Below are 11214 nucleotides of genomic sequence, written 5' to 3' on the forward strand. Positions count from 1 at the left end.
ACACCTAGATGAATTACACACGTGAAACTGATCGGTTACAGGAGCATATGTGACTGTTGGACCGACTGTTGGGCCGTTCATGTTGATAGGCCCATTAGGGTAACCTAAGCCTAGTTAGTCTATATATATCAGTATCACATGTGTTTAGGGTTAAGAGAGTACAACCCTAATTGGGGTCAGGCTAGAATCCCAATTTGGAAGAGCCGTTTTGGCGTTTCCAGTGCATAGGGGAGATCATGCTCGATCTCCCCTGGCTAACTGATGCTTCATCATTTAAATCAATTGTAAGTGTAACGTTTATATTAATAATATTGATTTATATTTGATTCATCGTGTTTATCTCTTCCTTCTTTGAGTTTGCTCGAATATGCTTGTTAATGATCCATAATCGGACCAACAAATTGGTATCAGAGCTGGTACAACCGAGCTCGTGATTGGATCGAAGGTAAAAGACGTTAATTTTGCTGCAAATTCGTTTTTAGATCTCACAGTTGACTTTTGTTGACTTTTTAAGGGTTTTTGAGGTCTAGATCGAATTAAGAAAAAGTGTTTAAATAGAAAGGTTGAAAATCATCTCGTGGATGCGTATGTAAAATCTCAGATTCGTATTCGTAGTATTCATCGAGTTATCAATTTTTTCTTATTACGAATTTTTGAATCTGAGATCGATTGATTCTGCAATTTTGGTTGTTTGTTTGAAAAATCTGAGAATGGGTTAATGTTTACCGGGTCCTAATGGTGCTTCCTGCAAATTTTCATGAATTTTGATGAAGATTTGATGAATTTCGTATGTTTCAATTAGGGTTTCATGTGATTTTAGGAAGAAGAAGAAACTGGAACAGCATCGATGGCATTATTGGTAATTTTAGTGAAGCTTGACTAATGGGTCCCACTTGATGTCCATTGGTTCCCTTGTCTCCCCATTATAGAAGCCTAGCATTTTTTTTTTCGGTGGACTATATTTACTCTCATTTGACATTTCCTTGCGGGTCCCACATCCATTTCTTACTCTAAATTCCCACAATTTATTTTTATTTTTGCTGAAATACACCCAACCTTAAATTAACAGCCGTTAACTTCCACATTTAAATAGTTAATGCCTGTTAACTTCTGGGACTACCAGTGCAATTATTTCAAAATATTTTGGAATTTTCAGAAACGGTTCCTCAACTTTCTGAATGTTGTTCTTAATGTTAATTATTTTCACACGAAACCTTTCTATCGTATTATTCACTGAAGTATTGATGTATAAAGTTTAGTGGACAACCTCCTTGTGTATTAGACTTATTTAGTAAGTGAGTACGGAAACACTTGTTTTTGAGAAGTATTATGGGGTTAGTCGGGAGCATACGACTATTTATGAGCCAACAACGTTTAGTATTTTGCACTTCTCGAGATTCCACTTTATGGAGGGAATCTTTTTGTTGATATTCTGCTTTATAGAGGGAATATGTTTGTTCCAGTTCCTCTTGAAGAAGGAACTGAGGTTGATGTTTCGTGATCATGAGATACCATTTTGACTTTTTTTGATGAGTTTGATAGCAATAAAGACTTATTTGAATTATTAATTGTGGATTGGGCTCTTCTACATATTTTGCCTTTACTAGATGCAAGTCAGGATGAACGTTAGTGCTACGATGTTTAATAGGATACATCTAACAGTGAGGGGGAAGATTCTATAGTTTATGATTCTGAGAGAGTTGGTTTGTTTGAAGATTTTATAAGAGATGTCCATAGGGATCTCAGTTCAGTCTTAGGGGGAATCTTGCTGCATTGGTACTATGGGTAAGACGTACGAGTGAAATTTGAAGAAACTACAAGATGACTATTAGCATTTCGACTTCAATACTAGAAGACTTTGATGTTCGAAGTTTGGATTTTCACGTATTCTGGAAGACTTTTGATGGAGCTTGTGATTCATAAGATTATGGTACTACTGCAGAGATTAACTGAAGATTGCAAGAGGTGTTTACAATAATTCGCTAGCAACGTCCAAGGAGGAAATTGTTGATGCAAATTTTGTATGGCCGTTGCTAAGCGAATAACGTTTATTCTTACATTGTACACCTAGATGAATTACACGAGTGAAACTAATCAGTTACAGGAGCATATGTGACTGTTGGGCTGACTGTTGGGCCGTTCATGTTGATAGGCCCATTAGGGTAACCTAAGCATAGTTAATCTATATATATCAGTATCACATATGTTTAGGGTTAAGAGAGTTCAACCCTAATTGGGGTCAGGCAAGAATCCTAATTTGGAAGAGCCGTTTTGGCATTTCCAGTGCATAGGGGAGATCATGCTCGATCTCCCCTGGCCAACCGATGTTTCTTCGTTTAAATCAATTGTAAGTGTAACGTTTATATTAATAATATTGATTTATGTTTGATTCATCGTGTTTATATCTTCCGTCTTTGATTTTGCTCGAATATGGTTGTTAATGATCCATAATCGGACCAACATAAATAGTGACTTTATAATGAAATGTCATTTATTAATCATGAATTATGAAAATAGCGAAAATTCTACGAGGAATGTTTGAGATATTATCATCTAATGTATATCAAAGTATATTATAAGAATGTCCGACATCGTTTAGTTCAAGATTATCTTTCGCTGTGCTTAGTCTTGTGTCGCTACTCTTCCTCTTGAGCACTATATCTTTTTCGGGCTTGCTTCCGTGATGTTGTGGTTACACTTGTTGACATGACTCGTGTATTTCAAGAATGATTTTCTGCCGTCTATTTGTCAGATTCTATCCCCGACGACGACCTTCAAGGTTTAGTCGGGTTCTGAAATGTCCCGTTCATATTGATTATAAACGTTCCATATTAATTGATTTCGTTGCGAGGTTTTTGTAGTGACCCGAACTTTTCCATGTTTATATATATTAATTGAGATTGATATTTACATGATTAAATGTTTCCAACATCTTAAGCAATCAAACTTGTTAAGACTTGATTAATTGAAATAGGTTTCATATAGACAATTGACCACCCAAGTTGACCGGTGATTCACGAACGTTAAAACTTGTAAAAACTATATGATGACATATATATAGATATATATATAGTTAACATGATACTATGATAAGTAAATATATCATTAAGTATATTAACAATGAACTACATATGTAAAAACAAGACTACTAACTTAATGATTTTTAAACGAGACATATATGTAACGATTATCGTTGTAAAGACATTTAATGTATATATATCATATTAAGAGATATTCATACATGATAATATCATGATAATATAATAATTTAAAATCTCATTTGATATTATAAACATTGGGTTAACAACATTTAACAAGATCGTTAACCTAAAGGTTTCAAAACAACACTTACATGTAACGACTAACGATGACTTAACGACTCAGTTAAAATGTATATACATGTAGTGTTTTAATATGTATTTATACACTTTTGAAAGACTTCAATACACTTATCAAAATACTTCTACTTAACAAAAATGCATACAATTACATCCTCGTTCAGTTTCATCAACAATTCTACTCGTATGCACCCGTATTCGTACTCGTACAATACACAGCTTTTAGATGTATGTACTATTGGTATATACACTCCAATGATCAGCTCTTAGCAGCCCATGTGAGTCACCTAACACATGTGGGAACCATCATTTGGCAACTAGCATGAAATATCTCATAAAATTACAAAAATATGAGTAATCATTCATGACTTATTTACATGAAAACAAAATTACATATCCTTTATATCTAATCCATACACCAACGACTAAAAACACCTACAAACACTTTCATTCTTCAATTTTCTTCATCTAATTTATCTCTCTCAAGTTCTATCTTCAAGTTCTAAGTGTTCTTCATAAATTCCAAAAGTTCTAGTTTCATAAAATCAAGAATACTTTCAAGTTTGCTAGCTCACTTCCAATCTTGTAAGGTGATCATCCAATCTAAAGAAATCTTTGTTTCTTACAGTAGGTTATCATTCTAATACAAGGTAATAATCATATTCAAACTTTGGTTCAATTTCTATAACTATAACAATCTTATTTCAAGTGATGATCTTACTTGAACTTGTTTTCGTGTCATGATTCTGCTTCAAGAACTTCGAGCCATCCAAGGATCCATTGAAGCTAGATCCATTTTTCTCTTTTCCAGTAGGTTTATCCAAGGAACTTAAGGTAGTAATGATGTTCATAACATCATTCAATTCATACATATAAAACTATCTTATTCGAAGGTTTAAACTTGTAATCACTAGAACATAGTTTAGTTAATTCTAAACTTGTTCGCAAACAAAAGTTAATCCCTCTAACTTGACTTTTAAAATCAACTAAACACATGTTCTATATCTATATGATATGCTAACTTAATGATTTAAAACCTGGAAACACGAAAAACACCGTAAAACCGGATTTACGCCGTCGTAGTAACACCGCGGGCTGTTTTGGGTTAGTTAATTAAAAACTATGATAAACTTTGATTTAAAAGTTGTTATTCTGAGAAAATGATTTTTATTATGAACATGAAACTATATCCAAAAATTATGGTTAAACTCAAAGTGGAAGTATGTTTTCTAAAATGGTCATCTAGACGTCGTTCTTTCGACCGAAATGACTACCTTTACAAAAACGACTTGTAACTTATTTTTCCGACAATAAACCTATACTTTTTCTGTTTAGATTCATAAAATAGAGTTCAATATGAAACCATAGCAATTTGATTCACTCAAAACGGATTTAAAATGAAGAAGTTATAGGTAAAACAAGATTGGATAATTTTTCTCATTTTAGCTACGTGAAAATTGGTAACAAATCTATTCCAACCATAACTTGATCAACTTGTATTGTATATTATGTAATCTTGAGATACCATAGACACGTATACAATGTTTCGACCTATCATGTCGACACATCTATATATATTTCGGAACAACCATAGACACTCTATATGTGAATGTTGGAGTTAGCTATACAGGGTTGAGGTTGATTCCAAAAAATATATAGTTTGAGTTGTGATCAATACTGAGATACGTATACACCGGGTCGTGGATTGATTCAAGATAATATTTATCGATTTATTTCTGTACATCTAACTGTGGACAACTAGTTGTAGGTTACTAACGAGGACAGCTGACTTAATAAACTTAAAACATCAAAATATATTAAAAGTGTTGTAAATATATTTTGAACATACTTTGATATATATGTATATATTGTTATAGGTTCGTGAATCAACCAGTGGCCAAGTCTTACTTCCCGACGAAGTAAAAAAATCTGTGAAAGTGAGTTATAGTCCCACTTTTAAAATCTAATATTTTTGGGATGAGAATACATGCAGGTTTTATAAATGATTTACAAAATAGACAAAAGTACGTGAAACTACATTCTATGGTTGAATTATCGAAATCGAATATGCCCCTTTTTATTAAGTCTGGTAATCTAAGAATTAGGGAACAGACACCCTAATTGACGCGAATCCTAAAGATAGATCTATTGGGCCTAACAAACCCCATCCAAAGTACCGGATGCTTTAGTACTTCGAAATTTATATCATATCCGAAGGGTGTACCGGAATGATGGGGATATTCTTATATATGCATCTTGTTAATGTCGGTTACCAGGTGTTCACCATATGAATGATTTTTATCTCTATGTATGGGATGTGTATTGAAATATGAAATCTTGTGGTCTATTATTATGATTTGATATATATAGGTTAAACCTATAGCTCACCAACATTTTTGTTGACGTTTTAAGCATGTTTATTCTCAGGTGATTATTAAGAACTTCCGCTGTCGCATACTTAAATAAGGACGAGATTTGGAGTCCATGCTTGTATGATATTGTGTAAAAACTGCATTCAAGAAACTTATTTTGTTGTAACATATTTGTATTGTAAACCATTATGTAATAGTCGTGTGTAAACAGGATATTTTAGATTATCATTATTTGATAATCTACGTAAAGCTTTTTAAAACCTTTATCTATGAAATAAAGGTTATGGTTTGTTTTAAAAATGAATGCAGTCTTTGAAAAATGTCTCATATAGAGGTCAAAACCTCGCAACGAAATCAATTAATATGGAACGTTTTTAATCAATAAGAACGGGACATTTCAGTTTTGACCTCTATATGAGACCTTTTTCAAAGACTGCATTCATTTTTAAAACAACCATAACCTTTATTTTATCAATAAAGGTTTCAAAAGCATTACGTAGATTATCAAATAATGATAATCTAAAATATACTGTTTACACACGACCATTACATAATGGTTTACAATAGAAATATATTACATCGACATATGTTTCTTGAATGCAGTTTTTACATAATATCATACAAACATGGACTCCAAATCTTGTCCTTATTTTAGTATGCAACAGCGGAAGCTCTTAATATTCACCTGAGAATAAACATGCTTTAAACGTCAACAAAAATGTTGGTGAGTTATAGGTTTAACCTATATATATCAAATCGTAACAATAGACCACAAGATTTCATATTTCAATATACATCCCATACATAGAGATAAAAATCATTCATATGGTGAACACCTAGTAACCGACATTAACAAGATACATATATAAGAATATCCCCATCATTCCGGGACACCCTTCGGATATGATATAAATTTCGAAGTACTAAAGCATCCGGTACTTTGGATGGGGTTTGTTAGGCCCAATAGATCTATCTTTAGGATTCACGTCAATTAGGGTGTCTGTTCCCTAATTCTTAGATTACCAGACTTAATAAAAAGGGGCATATTCGATTTCGATAATTCAACCATAGAATGTAGTTTCACGTACTTGTGTCTATTTTGTAAATCATTTATAAAACCTGCATGTATTCTCATCCTAAAAATATTAGATTTTAAAAGTGGGACTATAACTCACTTTCACAGATTTTTTACTTCGTCGGGAAGTAAGACTTGGCCACTGGTCGATTCACGAACCTATAACAAATATGTACATATATATCAAAGTATATTCAAAATATATCTACAACACTTTTAATACATTTTGATGTTTTAAGTTTATTAAACCAGCTGTCCTCGTTAGTAACCTACAACTAGTTGTCCAATGTTAGACGTACAGAAAAAAATTGATATATATTATCTTGAATCAATCCACGACCCAGTGTATACACATCTCAGGCTAGATCACAACTCAAAGTATATATATTTTTTAAATCAACCTCAACCCTGTATAGCTAACTCCCACATTACTGCATATAGAGTGTCTATGGTTGTTCCAAATAATATATACACATGGGTCGATATGATATGTCAAAACATTTGCATACGTGTCTATGGTATCCCAAGATTACATAATATATTAGAATACGTGTATAATACAATATAAGTTAGCTAGGATATGATTAATATAGATTTGTTACCAATTTTCACGTTGCTACAACAAGAAAAATTATAAAATCTTGTTTTACCCATAACTTCTTCATTTTAAATCCGTTTTGAGTGAATCAAATTGCTATGGTTTCATATTGAACTATATTTTATGAATATAAGCATAAAAAGTATAGTTTTATAGTCAGAAATATAATTTACAAGTCGTTTTTGTAAAGGTAGTCATTTCAGTCGAAAGAACGACGTCTAGATGACCATTTTAGAAAACATACTTCCACTTTGAGTTTAACCATGATTTTTGGATATAGTTTCATGTTCATAAGAAAAATCATTTTCCCAGAAGAACAACTTTTAAATCAAAGTTTATCATAGTTTTTAATTAACTAACCCAAAACAGCCCGCGGTGTTACTACGACGGCGTATGTCCGGTTTTACAGTGTTCTTCGTGTTTCCAGGTTTTAAATCATTAAGCTAGCATATCATATAGATATAGAACATGTGTTTAGTTGATTTTAAAAGTCAAGTTAGAAGGATTAACTTTTGTTTGCGAACAAGTTTAGAATTAACTAGACTATGTTCTAGTGATTACAAGTTTAAACCTTCGAATAAGATAGCTTTATATGTATGAATCGAATGATGTTATGAACATCATTACTACCTCAAGTTTTTTGGATAAAGCTACTGGAAATGAGAAAAATGGATCTAGCTTCGAAGGATCCTTGGATGGCTTGAAAGTTCTTGAAGCAGAATCATGACACGAAAACAAGTTCAAGTATGATTTTCACTCGAAATAAGATTGTTATAGTTATAGAAATTGAATCAAAGTTTGAATATGAGTATTACCTTGTATTAGAAAGATATCTTACTGTAAATAATAAAGATTTCTTGAGGTTGGATGATCACTCTACAAGATTGGAAGTAAGCTAGCAATCTTGGAAGTATTCTTGATTTTATGAAACTAGAACTTTTGGAATTTATGAAGAACACTTAGAACTTGAAGATAGAACTTGAGAGAGATCAATTAGATGAAGTAAATTGAAGAATGAAAGTGTTTGTAGGTGTTTTTGGTCATTGGTGTATGGATTAGATATAAAGGATATGTAATTTTGTTTTCATGTAAATAAGTCATGAATGATTACTCATATTTTTGTAATTTTATGAGATATTTCATGCTAGTTGCCAAATGATGGTTCCCACATGTGTTAGGTGACTCACATGGACTGCTAATACCTGATAATTGGAGTGTATATACCAATAGTACATACATCTAAAAGCTGTGTATTGAATGAGTACGAATACGGGTGCATACGAGTAGAATTGTTGATGAAACTGAACGAGGATGTAATTGTAAGCATTTTTGTTAAGTAGAAGTATTTTGATAAGTGTCTTGAAGTCTTTAAAAAGTGTATGAATACATATTAAAACACTACATGTATATACATTTTAACTGAGTCGTTAAGTCATCGTTAGTCGTTACATGTAAGTGTTGTTTTGAAACCTTTAGGTTAACTATCTTGTTAAATGTTGTTAACCCATTGTTTATTAAATCAAATGAGATGTTAAATTATTACATTATCATGATATCATGATGTATTAATATATCTTAATATGATATATATACATTAAATGTCGTTACAACGATAATCGTTACATATATGTCTCGTTTCAAAATCATTAAGTTAGTAGTCTTATTTTTACATATGTAGTTCATTGTTAATATACTTAATGATATGTTTACTTATCATAATATCATGTTAACTATATATATATATATATATATATATATATATATATATATATATATATATATCCATATATATGTCATCATATAGTTTTTACAAGTTTTAACGTTCGTGAATCGCCGGTCAACTTGGGTGGTCTATTGTCTATATGAAACCTATTTCAATTAATCAAGTCTTAACAAGTTTGATTGCTTAACATGTTGGAAACATTTAATCATGTAAATATCAATTTTATTTAATATATAAAAACATGGAAAAGTTCGGGTCACTACAGTACCTACCCGTTAAATAAATTTCGTCCCGAAATTTTAAGCTGTTGAAAGTGTTGAATCTTCTGGAAATAGATGCGGGTATTTCTTCTTCATCTGATTTTCATGCTCCCAGGTGAACTCGGGTCCTCTACGAGCATTCCATCGAACCTTAACAATCGGTATCTTGTTTTGTTTTAGTCTCTTAACCTCCCGATCCATTATTTCGACGGGTTCTTCAATTAATTGAAGTTTTTCATTGATTTGGATTTCGTCCAATGGAATAGTGAGATCTTCTTTAGCAAAACATTTCTTCAAATTCAAGACGTGGAAAGTGTTATGTACATTCGCAAGTTGTTGAGGTAACTCAAGTCGGTAAGCTACTGGTCCGACACGATCAATAATCTTGAATGGTCCAATATACCTTGGATTTAATTTCCCCCGTTTACCAAATCGAACAACACCTTTCCAAGGTGCAACCTTAAGCATGACCATTTCTCCAATTTCAAATTCTATGTCTTTTCTTTTAATGTCGGCGTAGCTCTTTTGTCGACTTTGGGCGGTTTTCAACCGTTGTTGAATTTGGATGATCTTCTTAGTAGTTTCTTGTATTATCTCCGGACCCGTAATCTGTCTATCCCTCACTTCACTCCAACAAATCGGAGACCTGCACTTTCAACCATAAAGTGCTTCAAACGGCGCCATCTCAATGCTTGAATGATAGCTGTTGTTGTAGGAAAATTCTGCTAAGGTAGATGTCGATCCCAACTGTTTCCGAAATCAATAACACATGCTCGTAACATGTCTTCAAGCGTTTGTATCGTCCTTTCACTCTGCCCATCAGTTTGTGGATGATAGGCAGTACTCATGTCTAGACGAGTTCCTAATGCTTGCTGTAATGTCTACCAGAATCTTGAAATAAATCTGCCATCCCTATTAGAGATAATAGAGATTGGTATTCCATGTCTGGAGACGACTTCCTTCAAATACAGTCGTGCTAACTTCTCCATCTTGTCATCTTCTCTTTTTGGCAGAAAGTGTGCTGACTTGGTGAGACGATCAACTATTACCCAAATAGTATCATAACCACTTGCAGTCCTTGGCAATTTAGTAATGAAATCTATGGTAATGTTTTCCCATTTCCATTCCAGGAATTCAGGTTGTTGTAGTAGACCTGATGGTTTCTGATGTTTAGCTTTGACCTTAGAACACGTCAAACATTCTCCTACATATTTAGCAATATCGGCTTTCATACCTGGTCACCAAAAATGTTTCTTAAGATCCTTGTACATCTTCCTCATTCCAGGATGTATTGAGTATCTGGTTTTATGAGCTTCTCTAAGTACCATTTCTCTTATATCTCCAAATTTTCGTACCCAAATTCTTTCAGCCCTATACCGGGTTCCGTCTTCCCGAATATTAAGATGCTTCTCCGATCCTTTGGGTATTTCATCCTTTAAATTTTCCTCTTTTAAAACTCCTTGTTGCGCCTCCTTTATTTGAGTAGTAAGGTTAGTGTGAATCATTATATTCATAGATTTTACTCGAATGAGTTCTCTGTCCTTTCTGCTTAAGGCGTCGGCTACCACATTTGCCTTCCCCGGGTGGTAACGAATCTCAAAGTCGTAATCAATCAACAATTCAATCCACCTACGCTGCCTCATATTCAGTTGTTTTTGATTAAATATGTGTTGAAGACTTTTGTGGTCGGTATATATAATACTTTTGACCCCATATAAGTAGTGCCTCCAAGTCTTTAATGCAAAAACAACCGCGCCTAATTCCAAATCATGCGTCGTATAATTTTGCTCGTGAATCTTCAATTGTCTAGACGCATAAGCAATCACCTTCGTCCGTTGCATTAATACA

Source organism: Rutidosis leptorrhynchoides, chromosome 3 (genome assembly GCF_046630445.1).
Source record: "Rutidosis leptorrhynchoides isolate AG116_Rl617_1_P2 chromosome 3, CSIRO_AGI_Rlap_v1, whole genome shotgun sequence".
In the NCBI taxonomy this organism is placed as follows: domain Eukaryota; kingdom Viridiplantae; phylum Streptophyta; class Magnoliopsida; order Asterales; family Asteraceae; genus Rutidosis; species Rutidosis leptorrhynchoides.